The sequence below is a fragment of the Zonotrichia albicollis genome, chromosome 2 (genome assembly GCF_047830755.1).
Source record: "Zonotrichia albicollis isolate bZonAlb1 chromosome 2, bZonAlb1.hap1, whole genome shotgun sequence".
Lineage (NCBI taxonomy): Eukaryota > Metazoa > Chordata > Aves > Passeriformes > Passerellidae > Zonotrichia > Zonotrichia albicollis.
The window spans coordinates 66,482,242-66,504,747 of NC_133820.1; the positions used below are offsets into that span (position 1 = coordinate 66,482,242).

Sequence of the window (22,506 nt, forward strand, 5' to 3'; positions counted from 1 at the left end):
ACGCTACTAAGTAAATGATTCAAAGAATTAATAGTGTGGGAGGGAATTTCTACAGGAGATACAAGTAAAAAAATAATAAACAGGATCATTTATTTTACAATGGACAAAGGAAAACATATGGTAGAGTTATATAAAAAGTACAGTGTGTGTAGAAGTCCAAGAATATGTTTCTATCCATACTGTCCTAGACTAAAAAAGAAATGCACTCAATATGAAGCAAAATGCAACAAGTGAAAGAAGACAGATTTGTTTGCAATTCCTAAATACCTTCTAAAGATTACTGCTACCACACATCTTTGAAATAAATATATCCATGGCACACAGATTTAACTGTTTACTCAGGGAAGAACTTTTCCAGTTTTATTTGCTCCTAAAGAGTTCCAGCCCTGTTTCCACTCGATTTAAAAAAATAGTGTCATTGACATTTTTCATTTTTCAAACTGAATTTCAAAATGCATTTTCAAGCCAGATTTTTTTAACAGTCAGAATGAAAGTTAAGGAAGAATCTTATTTCCTGTCAGCTGGCATTGGTTTTCATATGTTTTTTGTCCAGTATTGGGCTGTTCCACTTTTTTGTGGGAAAACAGATTTTTCTCAAAATTGGCTAAACACAAAAACAACCATACTGTTGCAATGTAACTTTCAAAAAATAATTTTCAATTTTGTTGTCACAAAAATAAAAATGAAAAAACAAACGAGGGTGATGGATGAGGGAGATTTTAATGATATCCAGTTAATCTTCCAGAAATATCCATCAAAGTAAACACTTTGAATTCACTTTAGTTAAGAAGTTCCAGAAACGAGATTTAGAGGCAAAGGGAACAGTAGGAGCAAGCACACTGAGAAGTAGTGATGCAGAAGGGAAGAACTGCAAATGGCTATGGCTCTGTTTATCAGCCATCCATTAATGACTGGTTAATGTGATCCTGGAGAATAAGCAGGTATAAATAGACTTAGCACAGAATACTGAGTTTAGAGTAACCTCCAGAGAAGTGTTGTAGCTGCTGTCAGTGATTGTGGGATATTAGTGTGGTTGAGCTATGAGTAAAATACAACTTAGTGGTTCCTATATTTCTAGCAGATATTTATGCCTAGTTTGGGGTTTGATCTTGTAAACCTTATTCAAGTGAAAAAATACTGCCCAACCAACAAAGAAATGCTGGTGCATCATCTTCTGGTGCTTACACTTGGACTTTATTGGGTCAAAACTTCAATTGAAGGTGGCAGAAGTTCTGCCTGAGTAAACTCTGAGTGAGCACTTCCAGGTCTGTCCCAAAGGGACTCCTCTTAGGAGTAAGGGTTGAATTGTTATACCACAAAATACCAGCTGTAGTTACGTTACCCAAGATAAAGTTTCAAGGGATATCCAATCTCCATGCCTCAATGTAAAGCTAATCACCAGCTGGACTACAGAACAAATTTCCCCTCTGGTATAATATCACACAATTATATGCATTATGAGGGTTTAAAATCTGGCATTGGCTGTGCTATTGTTGGAACTCGGATAACCACTCCAGTTCCAACAAGAGGCCATTCATCTACACTAATTTGTAGGTAAGAGAAGGTTTTAAAATAGGAAGTCTTTTCTTATGCAAATAAGGACCTGTTAAAAAAGCAGGGGCCTGCATGCAGTGATCTGGAACATCACCAGATCACAGAGGATGAGTGCAAACATGCCCACACAACAGGGCAACCTTCAAAACCAGGTTTTCATGGCACCATAATGTAATTAAAGCCTTAAGGCTGGTTGTCAGCACAGGAATGAGTTTAACTTAGATTTTGCATCCAGCTTTTAAAATACTGCTAACAACCCTCCAGTCCAGAGTACTGGGAAGAAGGAATAAAACCAGAGAAATTAATCCTAATAAATTGTTCTCCCAAACAACTGTTTTCCCTTTTGTTGCTTTCCCTGGATTCATACATGACTGTATTTGAAGTGTTCAGCAAACTCTGTGCAAACAATGAGCACTTTCGCTTTTGATCCATGGGTTGTTTCAGGGCTGTGCATTGGATATGTAAGACACATGGCCTTGGTTTGGTTTCTATGAGCTTAGCTCAAGGCTACTCTGGAGAAAAAGTTTCCTCTCTGCCTTATTTCTTTAAGCTATAGCTCTTCTTGAAATCAGAGAATTTCCCTCCTCACTGACCAAGGAGCTGGCTCCTTCCACTCCTTTCAATTTTGAATTTTCCAGTGGAGAAGTCATTCCCCTGTACAAATCTTGCATATAATGTCTGTTGTAAATGAGCTTCCTGCACTCAGTCATGTCATGCAAAATCCCTTGAACCCTTTGGGTACTGTCCTGGGGTGATCGCTTTCCTACATCACTGATGGCCTTTGGGAACACTTTGCAAGACTGACATGAAGGAGCAGGATAGAATAATAGGTGCGCAGAATCTTCTATGTTGGAAAAGATCTCTAAGTTTATCAGATATGACCATTAACCCAGCACTGCCGAGTGCACCACTAAACCATGTCCCTAAGTACCACATCTACATGATGATGAACACAAACTCCTGTTCTTCCAGAGTGAGCTTTTCATCACATGCCTTCTGTACATGCAACCAAGCACAAGAGGATTTTCCTCGGTAAATACTAATGCACAGGTTTTCCATCGTTTCTTGACAGGTGAATCCAAGTCTCAGAGAAACCGGGATAAGTGAAAGATGTTTAACACTTTGTATTCCCTTAGACAATGACCCCAAAACAGGCTTCCAGCAGACGCTTCCTGCACAGACACCACACTGATAGCTACCAAAAACATCCTCTGCTGACAAATATCAGCATGGGGTACCTTGAACGGTTTTCTCTGTAGCTGGTGTCTCAAAGCAGCGTTTGAACTGAAATCATCCAATGGTTTTGCAGCTGTGCTGGTCAGCTTATGGTCTCATGGGCTATAAGCTGGCATTGCAAGTCTAGGTGTGATCACAGTTATCATTTCCTCTTGAAGAGACATGAGAGAAGCTGAGCCCACTGGACCCCAGGCACAGACATGGTAATCTGGAGCTCCTGGTTTAATAAATATTTCCTCATGGACCCACCCCTTTCGTTGGATAGCTGAAAGTAAAACCTTAGCTTTGTGTCATCTGAGTGTAAACTATTAACACAGATATAATTTAATAATGCTAAAGTTGTCAACAGCCTAGATTTGTCATGGGAGATTTGGATATTTCATGCAGGTAAGTAGGAAGATGGTGTCAAACATCCTTGCAAAAAGGGCAGACCAGACTTCAAACACAATTTCACATCCTCCCAATGGCTGTGATTTGCCTGGGAGTATCACTCTGTGGCACTGCAACACACTAGTTGCACTTCCAGCTCCAGATATTTCTGCTCTTAAACACTGGGAACTCTTTCTGTCCTTTCTTCTTCTACCTACTTAAGAAAAACAGCCAACCTTCCAGAGTAAAATGCAATGGAAAACACTTTGATAGGTAAAAAAAACCAGTGTAATGCCTTTAGTAGCCAAGTCTCAAAACACAAAGTATGTATTCCTAGCTTATATCACTAAGGTAATAAACATATCAGATGTTATAAACACAATTCCCATAGGTGTAAGACAATAATCAGAGTAGACAAAAAAGATAAGACATTTGCCAGTGATGCAGAATAGAACTGTTTTGCAGTTAGGTGGAAAATGGTGTATTGATGGGTACATTGGATAACATTCAGTTCTAATTCAATATTTTATGTTCCTAAAGTCAGCAGGGTGGTTCTAGAGAGCAGCTCCAAAGGTTCACCATCTTACACAACTCTTCCAATGTTGTACACTCCTGATAATGTCCAAGTTCAGCACGGGGCCCAACATGCAGAAAATTAATCTTTTTGAAAGGCAATGTAGTACATAATAAACACAGGAAGAAATGAGAAATCCCCAGAGGAACTCAATGGAGAGTGCCCTTAAAGTGAGGATATTTTACAGGCGGCTCATTTTTATTTGTTTTCATTATTTAATACATTTATCTGTGATCCAGTATAAAAAATCTGTATTCATTTCTTGTAAAATGTGCAGATGACACAAAAGTCATAGAATGGTAAATAATGAGAAAAGCAGATCTGTTCTACATGCAATCTAATTTAAATGGTAACTTGACCTCCTTCAAAAAAAACCCCCAAGCATATTTCAATGTACAGTTAAACATAACTCTGAATATCCCAGATAGTTTGTACACTGAAGAACTGGATTTCATTTTAGAAAGAAATAATTAGAAAAGGATTTAGAGGTCATGGCTGATAACCAGCTGAGCTGCTCAAAAGCTCCTCATTCAATGCAAAAAAAAGAGACAAAAAGAGAAAATGGGACCTTGGTATTTACAAGCAGGGGACTATAAAGCACAAGGATGGAAAGGCAGATGCTCACTGTTCTTTGGAATATTAATAGTGAAAGAAGAGTAGGTCCAGCTTCAATGTTCACATTTTAAAAAATAGTATTGACAAACAGGAAAGAGTTCAAGAAAGAAATGCAAATATATTTGCAATTGGCAAAAGCTGTTAGGGAGATCCTGAAAAAAGTAAATCCCAATTCATTTAACTTATCCAATAGGAGGATAAATGGTGATTTATCTGTGGTTTATAATAGGTCTGGCTGGGTATTCTGTCTCAACAATAGAAAATGAAGTTTCCACAAAGATTTCTGTAAAGAAAAAATAATGTTAATTTTCCTTCAGGACAAGTAAAATTAAAGAGATCACTGTAAGCCACTCTGTTTCTCATTTTTTTCTGTTGAAGGAAACTTTAAACTTCACCTTCTTGTGAACACATTTATCAGTGCTATAGGTACCTGTTTTCTCCTACAGGCCAGCCACAGAGTAATTTGTCACTTAATTCTGAGTTGTATATAACATTACAGGAGCTGTAGTCCAGCCAAGAAGCCTCTGCCTAAGTTGAATGAGGATAGTGTTTGCTCATGTTGTAATTCCCAGGAGCAATGCAGCATTATGGGAAAATATTTATTTTTCATATTGAACTGACACAAAAGAACGCCCTGGTCAATCAATTAAGTACATTCAAACAACAAGGGTCCTACATTAAAGAAAATTATAATTTTGTTGAGATTGGTTGGTTTGTTTGTTTGTATGTTTCCATTCTGGGTTTCCTCTATGTTAATAAGGCTTTTCTCTGTGTGTCGTTTGGAGTGGAGAAATATGTTGACAAGTCGCATCTGCCCACTGTGTGAAAATTCCAAATTTTGTTCGGTTTTAGCTTGCAAGTAGCTGTATTGTGTTTCCTGTAGCAGGGGGATCTCTGAATTAGTAGACGGGGACACGACATCCAGTAGGTGGAATCTGACACTATATTAATCTGAACTAGATAAATGCCAAGATTTTAACCAGGGAAGGAATTAGCAATTTATCTAGGAATGGGACAGACTCTCTTCCATGTGTGTTATTTAAAGATGAGCTATCTCCCTATCTGTTCTAGCTGGTGATTCAATCCCACAGACTGTGTTGTAATAGATAATAGCAACAATCCTTCCAGCCATAACATCTAAAAGTGCAGGAAGCAGAATTGCAGGGAGAGAAACTGCTAGAAACCCTCAGTCTTCAGAACCAAAGTAGAGGGACAGTTATGTTACACCATTGGAACACCTTTCCTTGTCCATCCATAATGCAGCTTCAGTGTAATTAAATATTTCATAGAAATACATTATAACTGGTCTGTGGTTAAAGCCTGACTTAAGTTTAACATTGTTACTGTGTGCCTTGCACTCATGTAGTCCTTCCCTTGCTTTCTCACTTTTCTGATACTCTATTCCAAAACAAATCAATAACCTTGAAAATGGCTTATTCTGGTTCCCAGACCAAAGGAGGACAATTAAAGCCTTATTAAAGTGTTTTTAAATTATAGTTTTAATTAGCATAGAAGTATGAAAATGCTGTATGGCCACTTAATAAAAACAGTACTGAAAATAATGCAGTCAACGTCTCTCACCTCCAACAGTGTCACTCTGTCAGTTGACTCCTGTTTTCTGGAGGATGTTGACAAAATGGGCAGAGATGAAAGGCTGCAATAAAAGGAGTGGGATATTCTAAACTCAAGTTAATCCATCCAGAGAACAGGAAAACTTCTTTCAGTAACAAAATAGGCCTTCTTAAGGTCAGTAATAGCAGATTTCATCGACTGACAACAGTCTGCTGAACACAAAGGAAGTGTGACTTTTCCTTTTTCTTTGCCATGGCTCAATAGCTTTGTTTCAGCTTGTCAGTCAGTTTATTTATAAGAAAAAACTCTTGAGCAAAGAGTACCTTTCCTTGTGCAACATATTCCGGTGTGCCCTCTGAAATGACTCTGCACCACTGTGCTACCCGATAGCCTTTCACATGACAAAGTGTCGGGCTTGTGTGTCCAACAGGGCGGCAGGGGCTAGGTAAGGTTTCCAGATACACAGCACTCAAGCAGGGACCAGCCTCACTGTAGGTTTTCCCTCCACCATGGCCAAATGACAAAACTTTAAAAGCTCAGCAGCACACAGTATCATTAAACTGACTGATGGCAAGAAGTCATCAGAAAACACGGTTCTGTAAATCTTTCCCTGCACACATGAAATCCGGTCTCAGATTTCCCTGCCCCCTCCATGCACACACATACACATGCATTTCATAATTTCCCAGGAAGCCTAAACAAACTGCATTGCATTTGAAGCACTACCTCACAAAACAAAGACCTCAACATCTTATTATTCAAACACTTGAGCAACGTTCATTATGAATTCTCACTACTAATTTCTCCCTTTTTGAAGCACTGTAGGAAAATAACAGTCACCCACTTTAAAGACAGGGAAACAAAGGGAAAAAAAAGGCTGATGTCACCAGGGTTTTGGAGACAGAGATTATGTGAGATGCAACTAAAGGCGAGGGCTCACGTATCTGGGAAAAACTCTCCCAAACATCCATGGGAGATCTTCACCCACAGCTGAGGAAACAATGAAAACTCAAAATTTCCCGGGTTTGGTCTCACTCTGTGCTCAGCCCCGACTGCTCTAAAATTAGACCTGTTTTACAGACTTGGCTTCAGCTGCAGCAGGAAGCAGAGCCAGCACATGCCAGTCCTGAAAATTTATTATTAATAATAATGGGGAGGCACTCCCAGGCTGGGGGCAGCCCCACATGCCAGCAAAGGCACAGTAGACAGTCCCCATGAGGACGCATTCACCATCTGCAATGACTGAATGGAGCAAGAGCAGTGCAAATGTTGTTATGATTAGGCCTCACAGGGGATTTTTTTCATACAAGCTGTCTGTTTGTTTGGCAATTCTGAAGTGGCCAGTAGAAATGTATTACCATCAGTGATGCTCCTGTTGGAAAGGCTTACTCAGGCCCACTGTGGTGTGTTTAAGAGGAGAGGTCCCTCCTGAGAAATCATAAACTACTCCAAGTCCCACAGGAAGGTACAAAATAAGGCCCATTTTCTTGTGTGACCTGACAGCCAGTTTAACTTCAGGCAGATTTTTGGTTAGTGCAAGCAGTTCTCAATGGAGCTTGCAGCCCTAACAAGTCAAAAGAAAGACATTTGTACATGAGTCATTGGGTCAGCCTTTGCTCGTGCTCCTGCCCCAGGGTGGATGCTGGCACCACCTGTGCAAAGGCTGGTTGGGCTCTGCTCACAGCACTGCCCTACACTGCCCAGGACATGGGCATACCCCACAGGAATGCAGGAAAGGAGAGACAGTCACCCATCAGTGCTCTGGGGCTCCCTTTCCTGCTCTCACCTCTCATGAGATTTGGCCTCGTCGTCTATCACTAGCATTTCCTCCTGGTCCCTGTGATGCCTGGTAGGCCCTGTGTAGCTCTGGTAGGAAAGGAGGTCCCAAAAGATCCCCCACACTCCCTGCTGCTAGGGGAAAACATTTTGCATCACACTAAGTGTGGGATCTCCATGAAAACCAGCATTTCTCCAAGGAACAGCCCCACTTACACACCTTCTCCCTAGAGAAAGCTTGGCTCCACTTTGCTTTCAATGACTTCAGTAACAAAAACATGCAGTTCTGCCCCATGAAACTGACTGTCATCAAACTAAGAAATTAACTTTTTCTGCAGCACTATTAAGAACACATAATGCTCATAGTCCCAACTGTGAAAAATGCGAGCTTTCCTGGGGTTCAGTAAAGAAGGACTAATTTAGCCTCTGATCCCCAGAAGCAGCATACAGTTCCCAGCCCCTTGCTTTAGAAATTTTGGCTCAACTGCTAAGCCAGAGCCCAGGCACTGAACCATGAAAAAAAAAAAAATCCCTCCAAGCATTCAGTAAACAATGTCTGTCCCCAAAATAGCATTCTAGTGTTCCTGTAATATACTTCCATGCATCAGCTTATGTGACCTTGAACTGGTATAATTTCTAACTTGGGAATTCCTCCCTAGTATTTGTTGTTACAGCTCTTGAAGTATGAAGAATGAAGTGCTGGACTCTTACACTCCTTTGTTTCTTCCTTTCATTTATTTTTGCCTTGATGGGGAAAACATATGACTGGATATGTCATTACAGGCAGACAATCTGATAATCACTAGCTGATAGGGCAGCAACTCCAAAAACCCTGTCTGCAGCCAGTTCATTCTCTTCCTGTAACATCATGAAACTGCAGGGGTCAGGGATAAAGACACTGGTATTTTTTTCCTTTTCAAAAATGCTGCCATCTGTGTCCACCATGCTCAAGACTTTTGAAAGAGATATTTTGGAGCATTTCACATTATTTTTTGCTTATTTACAATGACTACCTCTTTACAGAGATCTCCACAGTAGGTTGTTTCTGTGGATTTGAAGCATACATCCTGACGGTCCTTATGGGTCTTAAACAGATGCTGGTTTTCACAAAGCAGTTTAACATCTTTCAAAGGTGCAGAGAGGGGGTCCCAGAAGTCCCACTACCATTTATTTCTCCTGTAGGAAAGGCAAAGTCAGCCACATCCTCTTTGTGTGAGGGGGCCATGCTTCTTGGCAGAGGAGATGTTCTGTGGCACTGAGTCCCAGGAGTGAGTGGGCATGGAGGAGGTACAGGAGCTGGTCTTCCCATGCACTTCCTCACTGTCACCTCTTTCAAGGCCTTCTGTTGCTGTCAAAGTTCCTTATTTACTTTTCACTCGTGCAGTGAACTATAAGATAGTGATAGAACCATAGAGGGAACAAAGGGCATAAAACAGCCACTCTCCTGTGATGGTAGGGGAAAAAAGGGACAAAAGCCCACCAAGAGAAGCAGTACCTGAGCTTTGGGGAGGCAGAAATTCTGCCAGACCAGGCTCAGCCAGCCCTGCCCGGGTTTGCAGCGCCGCAGCAGCGCTGCAGGGAGGGCAGGCAGGGCTGCACGGCAGCTCTCTGATGAAAGCACCTGCGAGCTCGGTGAAAGCCGACACTCTCTGCTTGCGGAGTCCCTGCCACTCCGGATCCCAAGGCCCTGGTTTAGTGCAGGAGCTGTGAAAGACAGCCTCGGGCTTCGCAGCAGGAAAAAATACAAGGGATCAAGTATACAGAGGCACCTCATAAAGTACCCTTTCAAACCACATGCGGATTTACAAGAGTTAAGTGAGTGGCCCTCGGGGGGCTTTTACTTGCCTATTAGCACTGGCCAGCTCAGGGTGCACGCCCAGAGCCTGGGATGGAGCTGTCTACACAACCCCACGACTTCTTTCAAGCGCAGACAGACGGCTGCACACACACCTCTGGGCTGCAGCAGGGCTGGGAGGGCACGGCTGCTGTCCCGGTCAGGCAACAGCATCCTCCAAGTTCATGTCCACCAGCTTCCTCAGCGCCTCTGTCCTGCGCTGGGGAGACGCAGAATCACCCCCAGCGGAGACTTGGGGCAGCACACGGACAGCCTGGGATGTCCTCTGCTCTCGAGTTCCCCAGGAAAATGTGGGGCTGGGGATGTCCCTGTCAAGCAAAACACTCAGAGTCGGGCTACAGGTAGAGCCTGAAGGCATAGGAAGAAGAAGAAAATAAATAAGGCAAGAAAAAAAAGGAATAGCAGAATGGAATAAATGAGAAAAGTGCATGGCTCAAGGGTGGGTCTCTTCTGCAGAGACAGGGCAAGAAAAGTGGTCCCTCTGGATCATAAAGGGTTGCACAGGAAGAGGAAAGGTAAAGGAAGGAGAAACATAAAGGAAGGGGGAAAAGCGAGATGTGGAGAGGTAGAGGAGAAGAAGGGATCTGACTAAGGGAATAAAAAGATAACATCGGAGCAAACAAATTCAGGAGAAATGAGGAAAACTATGTACTGGAGGAGCTGAGTAGGAGAACAGAGCTGGAGGAAATAAGCATCCAAATGAAGAAAGATTAATGCAGAATGCTCCCAAAGGAAATGAACTGAGCACTCTGAAACAGTGTCAGACATAAATAAATCAAACGGGAACATTTGGACACCTGGAAAAATGAGAGGAAAAATACACAATGGTGATACACTATAGCAGGAAAAAAGTGGGGTGGCAAGAGAAAAGAAGGAAAAGCTCTTAAAACAGAGAAAAAGAGAGAGTAAGCCAGATAATCCAAGCAGTCCCAACACATTTACATGCATACTTTGAGGTGTTTGCTCTAATGAGCAGTTGGGACAGCAAAAAAAGTACAGAGTAATGCTATCACATTATTTGTATGGCCAAGTGGGGATTTTGCAAGCTGGAAGATATATGCACACAATGATTGTGAGTGAAAGCTGGGGGCCAATAATTACAGCAGTAAATCATAATCTTTTTAGTATATTATCAGTTTGATACCCAAGCAATAAATGCATATGCATAAGGGGTTTGTGCTTTAGAAGTGGCAGGAAACTTGACTGAGAAAACAAAGGGAATGGAGAAGCTCAGTTCTCCCTCTCTTTTGGGTGAGAAAGTGTAATGAAATCCACTCTCTCTCTCTCTCTCCCCCATCGCTGTCATGACCATCATTACTAGACTTGGCTGGGAGTTTCACAGTGCATTTATTTTCTAATGGGAATGCACTTACTACAAACCTGAAATTTTCCACAAGAAGATTTCGATTTTGCTGTAGAGAAAAATCCTATGAGAAAAATTTGAACCAAGTGTTTCATTTTGGGCCACTTCAACTCCAGCCAAAATTTAAAAAAAAAAAATCCATATGAAAGATTTTATTACACTACTATTAGTGGAACCTGAACATTTTCAGCTGGGAATAAAACATCTTTAAAATTTAACAAACTAGTTTACTCAAAATTTTGTTAGAGTCATAGTATCTGTAGATTTGTAGGGGGGAATACTGCGCATGAGCCTGCATGTGCATATTCATTCCCCCATATGCCAACAAACAAGTGAATAAAATTGAGGGGGAAAAGGGAATAAACAAACACACAGAGTTTATCCTAATTTTGAGCTCATTGCAAATGAAAGCCATTGGGTAACTGCTCTACTAGGCCATCTGTGTATTTCTTTTTTTCTGAAGGGATTTGGTGATCCTCTGGCAGGGAGGGAGAAGGGAAAGTTGTTTAGCAGTAATTTAGAGCACATATGTAATAAGAAACACCGATCTATGTTCTGAAATGGTGAAGGGTAGGACATCTACCATAACTTTTACGAAGCAGTTCCGGTGATTAATTGCCTTTTTGTTTAAAAATATGTTGCTTTCTTCTTGTCTCTGGCTGCCCAGTTTCATATTCCAGGCATTGGACTAGATCACATCCTTTGTCTGTGAGAGCAAAAGAGTGAACTGTGACAGAATTTCTGTTCTCTATGTACTTATTTATAGATTGTGATCAAGTCACCTCTTAATCTTTGTTAGATAAACAGAACAAGCTCCTCAGGCCTATCACAGTAAGCCATATTTTACAGACATTTTGTTATTCACATGGCTTTCCTCTCTGAACTCTCTCCAACTCAACCAGCACCCTTCTCCAGTTGGGGAAATCAGCACTAAGAATAACATCCCACAATTGTGCCAGAGATGTAGCCTTCTGCTTCCTATTTAGCAGTCTCAGGACTGCTCCAGCTCTTTGGAGGAGGATGCCTTTCCCAGCATCTCCCACCTGACTAACACACAAACACCTCAGTCCCACCTTCTTTGTAGATTTAATGACCGGATCCACCAAACATTTGCAAGTGGTGCAGGAGAGATGTTTAGAGGTGAGTTGTGGTATCCTCCTCCCAACCCTGCTTGTTGTGTATGGGTGCAGGTCATCCACTTGGATTTGATTTGGGGGAACTGAATCCCTGCCACGGGAAACCAGTCAGGAAGCTGCTTCCCACATGCATCCCAGCCACTGCCGCAGGCGTTAGGATCTGAATGAGCAACTGATGATTAGTCTGGGGAACTGAACTAAGTCTGATTTGACATCAAACACTGCACCACATGTAGAGAGCCCAGTATGAGCTGCTTTAATCTGCTACTCCACTCCTGATTCAGCCAAATCATTTGCTAATGTAGATATGGTTAGTGATCTCCAGAATCTGACTACTAAAAAAAAAAAACAGAAAAAAAACCAGAAACAAACTACTTGGTTGATTTCAGTTTCCTAAGTGTTTATGTCCATATTTCACTCTTTTTTCTTCCTGCGTTACTTTTTAGTAACAAATATATATAAACTCCAAGAAAAACGTCTTGAATGACAAAAAGACCAGCCATCACTTGTTTCAGGACTTCATTCAAAACATCAAGCAAATTATAAACTTCCACCAGCAACTGCATTTTCAGATGAATCAGCGTGGGGGCATTTAACCTACTTTCAGTGTGACATGTCAATTCCATATCTGTATACTTAATACTTATAATTAAGGAAATATTGTTTTCTCCATTTAATTTACATCGTGTGTCAAGCTTAATGCCACACTGAATTCAAAGTACATTGCATCAAATACTATTAGCTGCATTGCATCAAATACTATTAGCCACATTTACCATAATAATCTTTCCTTTAAAAATATATGAAGTTAGCTGTATAAACATTTATTAAAAGGGTTTTTTTTTAAATTACAATCCCTTTCACAGAGTTAGTAGCAGTCTGGCAACAACTTTAATTTCTCTAAGACCAAAAGAAAGCTAAATGGAAATGCAGATGACTGGTGTTTTCATCCTATATGTGTCATACAAATAAGACTGTATCTTTCCAGTTCTCTCAAACTTTCCTAGTGTTCAGTGTCTACTAGAAAACCATTATTTATAGCCAAAGGTGGTTTTTGACTTGTTCTTTTCAAGCTTGTGGACAGAAGTTGTTCAAGCCTCTGATTTAACATACCTGTTTTAGTAGCTGCTGTTTAAATAATTTCTTGAATTATTGTTGTAATGGAAAATACATCAAAACTATTGCAGGATTATATATTTTCAACTGGCTTTTTCCAACCAACACAGAAAGCCTTCTCATCTTCTCAGTGTTAGTATAAAGAATTCTACCATTTTTATCCACTGAGAGAAACACCACTGATAGCTTTTCTTCCCTTAAGTACATCCAAAACTTCTTGTTCTTAACTTGTATGATCTTTAAGTCTGTTGGGCAAACACCTCTATGTACACTTCTCTTGCTTCCCTTGCAAATTTATCACCATTCCTATCTTCTGATTTAAATTATTTTTTGTTGCATCATTCCTTCTTTCAAGTGTTACATGTGGGTTTTTTGTGTAGTAGAACAGCTTTCACTTTATCAATGTTGTTTTGGTTTATAAAAACTATGACTTTTTAGTGAAATGTTTTAAATGGTTTGCAATTATCATTCACATTTTTCTGTTTAAATTCTCCCAGTAGATCTGACTTATAATTGTTTTCAGCTTTAGAAAACTGGCCTTTTTAAAGAAGCAAGAATCTATACTACTGGTTCACATTTTATTCTTTTTGCACACAAATATAATCAAGGCATGATCTTCTGCACATAAGCAGACATTTGCTTCAGTTCTGTAATCACTTTCTATATGTCATAATTAGATCAGGTTTTTAGTGAAGAAATAAAATCTTTATTCAGTCATAAGTGAGGATAGAATCAAGGTTCTGCTCCTTATTTGGCAGAGAAGCCTGGACCCCTGTTGTCTTGGGTGAAAATCCTAATCCCTGAATACGGACTCTTTGAACCCACTCTCCTAGCAAATCTATCCTTTGTTTTCCAATTTTATTCTGACTTTAAAAATAGAGTTTTAAAATCTGCTAGATTGTAGTTAGTTTTTGTGGGCAAAGTTGCATATTCATTTTCTTTTTATTCACACTTAGAATGAGAAAAATATTCAAACTGCCTCAAACAGATGTTTTATTTAAGTGACAAAGTAAAAGGAAAAAACATACTTGTCTAATTTTTGCCATCCACTTAATATTCTACTTGTGCATATTATCTTACCCAACTTTGGTACCATTGCATGAAATATACACCAAGTTACCCAACACTGATAGGTCAGTAATTACTGAACTTGTTCACATCATGTCCTTGTACAGCTTCATTCTTTACTTGCTTGGGAGACTGATTTTCTGCTGAACAAAAGTGTTTTCTGCTGAACAAAAGTGTATTGTCCCTCTTTTATATTTCTTCGTCATTATGGCTTTAATTTCCTCCTGGATATTCAAACCAACCCCTCCACCAGTAAATCGTTTACCTTCCCAGTAAGTAAATTACACCCAAACTTTACCTGCCTTTCTTCTTGGAGAAGGTAGATAAACATCCTCAAAGCCATCCTTCCATCTCCAAATGTGGTCAGCTTGCAGCACCCAGCTGTGTGTTACATGCCAGCCACTCTCTTCAGGTTGCCTCCCTCTGCTTTAGGGATCCAAATGTATGTCCCAGAATGCCACCTAAAAAATTCAGGGCTGTCATCAGAGTCTTTTTCTTTGAATCCAGGGTAATGAAACTTAACAAGACCAGTGTTAGAGAACTCCTCAGTTTCTCCAGATCCCTTGAGGTCTGCAATTGCTTCTGCTACCCAGTGCCGTCCTCTTCTGATCCTTCAGCACACCACTCATACAAAGGCCCTCTTTTCTAGATGGTCCTCTCCCTTCAATGGGGCTACATTCACTTCTGACAGTGATTCTCAGAGATTCTATTGCATGTGCCTGCCTCAGTGTTCACAGCCATTACTTTCAGATGGATAAATTGCACTCATCATCTGTGTTTTTGCCATTTCCTTCACATGGCCTGCACTGCAATTTAATTGGAAGCAGGTTGTGGTACAGAAGGCAATCATGCACCTGGGATGCACATCTCTGCTCTGGGACCCAGGTCAGCCCCCTTTGAGTGGCCTGACTGATTTGAATATGATGGTTCGGGCACAGGAAGCCCAGAGCCTCCAGGGAAGATCTTTCCTAAGACAAATACTTGGTCATGTATCTCTCAGAGATGCAGGCATTAGAAACATTGAGACTGGATTATGTTCCATTCAATATAGTAGAGAAGCTATAGACAGCAAAATACAAAAATCTTCCAGGGCTTCATAAATCCCTTCCTGTAGTCTGACACCACCGATATTTGTTGCCTTTTAGACATGCTACAAGACCCATGTGCTGGATCTGCTCTTTGAGGAGCCTTAAGAGGACTGGTTGAGGAATGGGGCTCCAGTGTTTATTTACTTCAGTTTGGTAGAAGCAGTGAGTCAATTATATTACATTTCAGTTTTGCAGTTCTAAATTGGCAGAGTGCTTACAGCCTATGAAGTAACACATTTTGTTTATTTTAAATATCTAAAAAAAATTTTGAATAAATAAAATGATGCAGTTGGTATAAGATTTATGATGTCCTGAATTTTCCATGATTTTAAGTGGTTGGTTTTGTACATGACGTGTTACTCAAGTATGCAGCCCAATACCAGTCTTGTCTGGCTTTTGAAACAAAAGATCTTTTGTTGTGGTGAATCACAGAGCAAGCTTTGCAGGTCCTGTTTTCATGATGACAATTACAAGCAAGAATTCCCATAAAGTCCCATCACCCTTTCTGAAGAGGAAAAGTTAAGATTCATACAGCAGATATGCTGCTATCTGTCAGAGTCAGAAAGCCCAACAATTAAAAAAGAAAAATAATTGCTGAATAACTTCACTTTCTGCCATCATTTTCCACATAAGGTATCCAACATGTCATTCAGCAATGAAGAGACAGAACCATAAAGTCTCTTAACACCATTCATCCAGTTACGTGCCCCATTAATTTTCCAATCAAATTAACTAACAACAAACTGACTGCCTTCTAAGACAAGAAACTGAAATTTTCAGAACTGAAAGTTCTCTTTGTCCTGGTAATGTTGAGAGTTGATTTATGAAAAATACTCTTACTTAATAATATATGAATAGAATAGGTACTAGAACACATCATTCATGGATGTTGTACAGTCCTGTGACTGTTAACATCTTCAAAGCAGATACTCATTTTAGCCAACTCCTTGCTTAAGTGTTCCAATAAAATGTGTCCTGAAGTCACTGGGAGCCTTTCTGCTCGCTTCAATGGACATTGGAGTAGCTTCTAAAAAGTTATCAAGGCTTAACAGATGAGCTTTTAGAGGCTTTTCTGGCTGTTAGAACCAGCTTTCCTTTAAAATAAATTTTGATGTCAGGAAGGCTTCCTAACATATTACCAAGAGAGCCATGAAATGTTTGGCTAATCACAAATCCTTTCACACCAATCAGAAACTTTCTAACACACTAAATAGCTACAGTTAGGTCTGGCAAACCCTTATTAAAGCACTTTAAGGTAAATATGGAAATTAAGAGATTAGAAAAGCAGTATGTTGGGCGAGTTATTAACCAAAGTAATCTGGGCCTCCTTATCCATGTGCCACCATATGCTCTACGTTCTTCCTTAACCTTATCCTAATGTGTTTTCCTTAAGGCTCTTTTCCACTTCCTTAGTTCATGAAATAAAGCAACATTAGCTCATCTCAGTGTTAACAGATGTTGTGAGGAATTATTTTAAAGTCACTTGTATCCTGTATCTCTCCATATCTTTCAGCTTGATTGCAGTGAATTTTAGGAGGTTTTGCCCAGAAAAAAACCCCTAAACTATAGGGATTTACACCACACCCTCACTACCATTAAATAAACCTAGCATGAAGCTAAATCAATGCAATCCAAGTATTTTTATACATTTTAGAAGTCTTTTCACATCCTCAGTTCTCCCTTGAACTGGCAGAGATCCAGTTTGGGACACAGTCCATACACTTTATACTATTCATGTGCAACTCTGATTTGGAAAATCAGAGAGTGGTGGAACCTCAGAGCAGAGAGAAATTATTGTACTCACCACTCCCTGCTTTACAGACATAATAAAAAATCTGAAGTTTCAGGAGCAGAGCAAGAAGCTCTAGTGGATGCTTATATTGTTGTTGTTGTTGTTGTTGTTGTTGTTGTTGTTGTTGTTAACTGTCTTTCAGTGGTATTCCTGCCAAAATACAGAAGAGAAGTTGCAGTAGTTAAATAGTTCAGTAAAGAAGAAGGAACACATAATGGGGGAGTTTTAGAAGCGCACCTCCAGTAAACTCAATTGAGCACCCAAAATTTTGCCTATCTACTTGAAACTGACATGACAGTAGCAGCACTAAGGAGGTTTCTTGGTAGGCATGGACAAAAAGTTCAGCAAAGCAGGTGGGAAATAAATCACTTTAGTGGGCTGCTGCTTAAACCTCACTTGTTTCAGATGAGGGAGCATTTTATTTAAAATTTTTTATGCCTCTAAAAAAACCCAAACAAACATCTGAATGGGACTGGGTACAGATCATACTTCCTTCTGATTTAGGCTCCCCACAATTCCTCCAACATGAACAACAGGACTGGAGCACATTCATGTTAGGGCACAATTTGGCCCACTGATGTCAGCTATTTGAATACACATACAATATGCTGTAAAAGCAAGTATTTATGAAGACTGGACCGTAAATGTGAGGAGAAGGGGCTGAATCATATTCTCATCATGAATGAGTGATGACACCCTTTTATCCAAACAAAAGAACTAATGTTCTACTGGAAGGATAGCCTGCGGCAGGATTGCTTTAGGAGAACAAAGGCACTTGGTTTATTGGAGCATATGCAGTAAGAGTGCTGACAGATCAAGCAAAAAACACTATTTAGCTAAAGAAGGACATTTAGATCTGCCCTGTGGATGGGACCAGGGGTCTGGCATTTACAGATTACACATTGGTTAATGAAACAGAAACTAGTGACAAAAGTTTGATAACAACAGTAAGAGGGGGGAAAGAGATCATGAAATGCATAGTTCTCACTTGTGGTCACTGAGACAGAAACATGGTCCACACTTAAAGGTCCACAAGATATGCACGGAAGCGGTATCAGGTCTGATGGATGAGAGCAGAAAAATATTTCAATTTGCATTATGATGTCTTCAGCAGCACTTCAGCTGCTGAAAGATATATTGGGAAAGAGCAGGCATCAGAGTAGTCTTTAGCTCAGAGGGACATTGCTCCCAAAAATCAAATTGTGACTTATTTGTGAGCAGCAAGTTGTGAGAATATTCCCTGAGAAACTCCCTCTGGTGAATGGCAGTGGCGTACGTCCTTTAGTCTGCACTGCTGTTTCTCCTGGTCTGCTCTGTCACTCTGCTTTGGCTCCAGCAGCCCCTGTGAGAGGCCCAGTAGGAGCAGAGCAGGAAGTTCTCCTGGACAAGGGCTTCATCCATAAATACCACACCACTCTGGGGAAATTTCAGTGCCCACCTCCACACACATATGGGAACACCAGCAAATTCCAGACCATGCATCCTGGCCCCCAAACCCACTTCCAGCTTGCTAAGGAGAGTTGTCTGAAGACACAGGCAAGAGCTGCATACTTTTAGTCCAATATATGGCATTTATTTTGACAGAATAAATAAATAGGTGCATGGTATCCTGTAGTGCTGGCCATCCTGACAGGCTGTTGGGTTTGCAAGCCACCCTCAGCCATTTCATGCCTGGCTGCGCACTTGCTCCTCACGAGCACTTGCTTAGGGGATGAGAGCCCCTATCCCATGCCCCAGGAACTCAGCATTTGTATGATTTATATGATTTATTTGTGCATTTTGCACCACGTATGGGATACGTATGCGTAATGTAGCCATGGCCCTGCCCTCCCCAGATGACAGCATCACAGCGCAAACATCACGGCATCACTGATGCCAAAACACAAACACCATAAAGCAATCATCACGCTATTGGGGCTATAAACATCACAACATCAACCCGGACCCTAACAGCGCTAATTCATTCCTTTAGGCAATGCTCCAGGAAAAAATGACAAAAAAAAAGGGGGGGAGGGGGGAAGAAAAAAAGAAGACAGGGAGATGGGTGGGTGGCACATGCAGGTGGGGAGTGTGGGCACCCAAACAGCCCCCTCCCCCTGGGGTCCCCAAGGGGTATCTGCACTTTATTAAAACTGGCTCTTCTCATCCCTGATTCATGCATCTCAAATCAGGATGAAATCCTGTAACCACATTAGTCAATCCAGACAGATTCATCCATTACTTAATGCATTACTCAGATTTCAGTAACAGAAGGTATGTGATCTAGAGTCAAGTTCTGTTATGCTTGGATGAAAATAAAAACACTAAAAAAGTTCGTGGTAACTGCACCTGTGGGACAAGATTCACTGATTTTGGGAATGATGGCTGTGAGTTTTCTAGCAAGTAATTTTAAAAATACACATCTCCGTTTACATTAACAGCTTAATTCTGATGATCATGTCAAAGGCCTGATTGACTAGCAATGAGCTACCTCTGTCAACAGAAAGCAAAGGGACATTTTCCTCATCATTATTTCAGCAACTAGGTTTGGTCCTGTCCAGTTTTTCCTACAGTAGCAGGATAGCATAGAGGATCTATGGCTGTTCATTAGGAAATGAAAACATACAGGGGAAAAGCCAAAGTTAAGGCAAGAGAACTGTGCCCACTATTTCACAGTCCAATCTAGACAGAAAAAAAAAAAAAAGTCTATAGCTGAGTGTTTCAATTTCAACTCAAATTTATCTATCAGAGCTTGTGTGGGCAGGAGCATAACTTATGTTTTTTGCCAAGAATCATCTCCCAAAGGCTGCATGTGATTTGAAAACAAAGAAAACAAATTTCAAAAAGGTAACAAACCTCCACTGCTCCTCACCCACTCTTGGTTTGACAGCAGTTTGGGCTTTAGTGAATCCCTTGAGTCATTGTGCTGGTTCTTAGCAGCATGATTACTGGCTGTGGCCACTTTGGCTGGAGGTATCCCTGCCAGAGGATGCAGAGGTGTTTGCTGCTTTGCTGTTGCAGCTCAGGAAGTCTCCTTGGCCTCTCAAGCAGTGTCACCTAGGACAGAACGAGATACATGAAGACAGATGTTTTTTCAGCTTTGCTATCCTGGTTCCTGCCATGGCTTCCTTATTTCTCCTCTCCAATCCAGCGGGACAGCAGTTCTGAGGCACTCTGTGAGGGTGAAGGGAATGAGGTGCTCCTAGATAAGAACCTTAAGTGACTCATGCAGGGCAGGAGGAACTTCCCTAATCCTCAGCACCTTGGCCCAACTGTGCAGTGATGCTCTTCCATGGGCATGCTAGGAGGAAATCTGATAAAAGCTAAATCAGAGCTAGAAGTCCCCCGAGTCCCACCAGTATTCACATGCCTTGAGAACCCTTCATCCTACCATCCCCTGCACCCAGCTTGGTACCTCCTCTGCTAACCCTGCCTGATTTTGTCTGCTCTGGCCCACTTGTGGGGACCAAATGTCTTGTTTATCCCAGGCCCAAGACATCCCTTGCAGCTGGTCCACACTCTTCTTGTTCAGTATAGATCAAATCAAAGAGCACATGGATAAAATGAGAGATGATCAGCGCTGATGGCGAGAAGTAACCCTAAGGTAATCATTATGCTTATACCAAATAAACACCTACACTGTGGCCCCCAAATACAGCTAAAGCCATGAAATCTGCTGGAGCTCAGCTCCATCTTTCATCCTCTCCCTCATCCTATCACCCTCTCCTCAGCATGTTTGCAGGCATTGGGCAGAGGAATTCAGCACAACCACACCCTGTGATCCTGGATTCTGACCTCTTGGTACTGCCCACAAGTAGAGAACTTCAGTAACCCCTGCATACAGCTCTCTGAAATTTCCTGTCAGGGTGACACATGCCACTCAGAGCCTGTAACAGGGACCCCTTGAGGCTGACTGTAAATGTCGATGTAGAAACACCCAGAGAGTGTCTGGGAGGAAAACCAGGAGGTGAGTTTGTGGGACTTCATATCTGCAGCCTTGTCGATGTGTGTGTTGAAATCTCCCAGGATGACAAGTCAGGGTATTTCATCACCATTGTCAACAAGGTATCAGTGAACTCCTTTATGAACCCTTTAGTCTGTAGAGGTCTGTAAATGAGCATAAAACTCTGTGTTAGCTTTGGCTCAGGTTTCTATTGTCAGATGAATGAATTCAAACCTTACTCTCAGCCTCCATTAGAGCTGCCAAATCCCACCCAGAGGAACTATCTGGGGCAGCAAACTGCTTTATCAAACCTCTGTGCCCCTGAACTTTTTGCCAAGTGCTGTGCATGATCTCCTTGCTTTGCAGAAAAAATCATGCACCGCCAGGAATGTTCACAAACAGCACAGATTCTTTCTAATCCTGTTCATCGGGCGACAGGAGACTTCCCACCCTGGGGGACTCCATATTCACTCATCAAGGACTATCAAACTGTAAGTGCATGAGTTGAGGCTTCAGCAGCTCACCTGCAGGAACCTGGAAGTGTTGGATTTTTTTCCCCAGTGTGCATCTGGCTGTGTGTTTCTGACAGGTTAGTTTCTTTCTTACCTTGCTCTGAAGTCTCCTGTCACAGCTGAAGACAGTGCTCAGGTGGGTAGCACAGAAAGTTGTCCCTATTCTTTCTTTCTTTCTTTCTTTCTTTCTTTCTTTCTTTCTTTCTTTCTTTCTTTCTTTCTTTCTTTCTTTCTTTCTTTCTTTCTTTCTTTCTTTCTTTCTTTCTTTCTTTCTTTCTTTCTTTCTTTCTTTCTTTCTTTCTTTCTTTCTTTCTTTTTTTTTCTTCTTTTTTTTTTTTTTTATTTTGGACTGTGATAGTAGAAGTACTCTAAACCTTTTAAAGCCTTTTAACTTCTACAACTTCATTGTCATTTAGGAGAAGGCACGGCTCCCTGTAGTTGTAGCAGACTTTCTCTTAGAAGGATTCAGATTATTTGAGGGCACTTTTCTGAGACCCATTCTGCCCTTATTTGCATCTTCCTTAGGTCTGCTCAAGCATTGTTTGTTTGCTTTCCTACCCAGGCAAGTATGTGGAGATGTAGACAATGAAACCAACAGTAAGAACGTGAGTGCCAGCAGTAGCCACTGCTCCTGATAAACAGAAAACCAGGGCCACCCCTGGCTAAACGAGCAGACAGTGACCTTGCTGCTAAGTGAAGAAAAGCACTCTCTTTCTTGCTCATAACACGTGGGCTATATGTAAAAATAGCCAGCAGCAGCAGCATGTTGCTCACATGTGTGGGCAATATGAGAACAAGTTTATCTCCAAGCCCCCTTTCTCCTATTAGTTCCTCATCTTTGATTTTATGTGGGTTATCCAAGGATGAAGGTTATCTGAGGACTTATTTTCAGCAACAGATATTTTTAAAGGGCTGGAGGTTATCTGAGGTTTAACTTGAAAATAACAGTACTTCGGAG

The 22,506-nt window shown here is 41.0% G+C and overlaps 1 long non-coding RNA gene across 1 annotated transcript in view; it reads right to left on the bottom strand.

Annotated features, from left to right (window-relative positions):
* LOC141728210 (uncharacterized) overlaps positions 1 to 22,268 on the bottom strand; it is a 584,197-nt gene extending 561,929 nt beyond the window's left edge. Inside the window, exons 1-3 of the long non-coding RNA XR_012579032.1 lie at positions 21,643 to 22,268; positions 19,950 to 20,150; positions 14,533 to 14,695 (exon numbers count right to left, since the gene is read on the bottom strand). This is a non-coding gene — a long non-coding RNA (uncharacterized LOC141728210). The remainder of the gene's footprint in view (positions 1 to 14,532; positions 14,696 to 19,949; positions 20,151 to 21,642) is intronic.
* Between the last annotated feature and the right edge of the window lie 238 nt (positions 22,269 to 22,506).